The sequence below is a fragment of the Chenopodium album genome, chromosome 16 (assembly GCF_948465745.1).
Source record: "Chenopodium album chromosome 16, dcCheAlbu1.1, whole genome shotgun sequence".
NCBI lineage: Eukaryota > Viridiplantae > Streptophyta > Magnoliopsida > Caryophyllales > Amaranthaceae > Chenopodium > Chenopodium album.
The window spans coordinates 6,586,853-6,589,052 of record NC_137849.1 but is presented as its reverse complement, the minus strand read 5'-3'; positions in this window follow the sequence as shown (position 1 = coordinate 6,589,052).

Genomic DNA, 2,200 nt, shown 5'->3' with positions numbered 1-2,200 from the left:
CATGCTTGATTATCAAGGTGGATTTGAAGCTTGCTTATTTGTAGATTACGCGCAAGTTCCAACCCACGAACAAGAGCCATAAACTCTGATCTAAAGGTTGTGCATCGACCATAATTAGCAGAAAATCCAGAAATAAACTCCCCATCATGATTTCGAATAATAGCTCCTCCACCAGCTGCTCTGGAGACCCTTTGGCAGTCCCATCCGTGTTCAAAACATACCAACCATAGTTAGGTTTGATCCACTTAATATGCTTCTCAACTCTTCCTACAATGTTGCCTTGATTATTGCTGCCAACAGGGTTCTCATAGATGTTGCGCCAAGTTTCTTCGAATCTAACCTTTAAGAACGCACCAAAATCAACAGGTATGTCCTTCCCATCCGCAAAAATTCTGTTGTTCCCCCACCTCCATAGCCACCAAATAGTCACACCAAAATAGGTCGGCCACCCTTCTTCCTCATCTTCATCATTGGGCTCCAAGTTCGCTGTCAACCATTCCTTTAAATCACCTTGATGGAAGGAGGTTGAGTTGCTTCGACCACCTACTCTTCTCCACACGCTCCTTGCTGCAGGATAGTGTCGAAGTATATGCAATGAACATTCGTTCGCTCCACCACAAGTAAAGCAAACAGGGGAACTAGTAAGCTTGCGCTTAAATGTGTTGACGTTCCCCATTAATCTATCATGGCAGGCTAGCCACATGAAAGCTCGGATTCACTGTTGGACAGGGGCTTGCCACACCAAATTCCAAACATCTTCATCTAGGCTTGAGTTCTCCTTGCGAATAATTTGAATGGCTGACTTGATGGAGAACTTTCCTTTTGTTGAGTTGTTCCAAAACAGCAAGTCCTCGACACCTGGGTTCTCATTAACCTCATGGGCTTGAATTAATTTCAGTGAATCTTGATCGAGCAAGTGCCCAAAAAGATCCCATTTCCATCCAACACCCGGTTCCCACATTTCCTCAACTGTCGAACCCAGAATATCTTTAGGGATAGGTTGAATAGCTAGATTGAACAAAGGTGTAGATGAAACCCAACGATGATCCCAAAAAAGAGTTTTGGTACCATTGCCCACTGCCACTCTTATTCCTTCACAAAGGTGCTTCGCATTCTCCGAAATACCCTTCCAAACATTAGACATGCCTTGGTGAGGCTCGAACATATCCGAATCACACCTACCCTTTCAATATTTTGCACGCAATACTTGTGACCATAAAGCGTCAGGATTAGTGAGCATCCTCCATCCCAATTTAGCCAAAAAAGCATCATTGGCTTGATGCGCTGACCTTATACCAATACCCCCTTATGCTCTCGGCTTTTGCAAAGTTTCCCAGGCCACTAGGTGCACTTTCCTGCCTTCATCACTCCCTCCCCAAATAAATCTCCTTGTCTTTTTATCAAGTTCATCACAAATAGACTTTGGGATTTTAGGAGTTTGCATTGAGTAACAGGATAAGGAAGAGAGAGTAGACTTAGCTAGTGTGATTCTCCCTGCCAATGACAAGTACTTGGTCTTCCAACCCGACAACCTCCTATCAATCTTCTCGCACAAATGATTAAAGGTGTCACGGGTTACTCGACTTGAGATTGTTGGCATGCCTAAGTACATTCCGAGGTCAGTTGTCACTTCCATGCCTAAGGTCGAGGAAATTTCCAATTGAGCAGTTGGGTCTAGATTATGAGATAAATAAACTCGTGACTTGGCAAGGCTGACTTTTTGCCCCGAGGCCTTACAAAACCGATTAAGACAGCCAGATACTACCAAGGCTTGTTCGACCGAAGCTTCAGCAAATAAGATTATGTCATTAGCGAAGAAGAGGTTGGAGAGTAGGGGACCATTTCTGCTTGCAAGAATGGGCTTCCAACTATCGGCAATGATGGCCTCTTCTATTGTTTGATACAGTCTCTCCTTGCACATAACAAATAGATAAGGTGATAATGGGTCACCTTGTCTAATACCACGGGTTGGAGTGAAGCTAGAGGAAGGTTTCCCATTCCATAACACTTTCATGGAAGCAGTGGTGACACACTCCATTATAACCTCCACAATCAAGTAAGGAAGGTTCATTTGGAGTAAAGTATCCCGAATAAAGGTCCAACAAAGACGATCATACGCCTTCTCAAAGTCGATTTTTATCGCCATAAGCCCTTTGCCACCTTGCTTTTTCTTCATGGTGTGAATTACTTCTTGAACAAT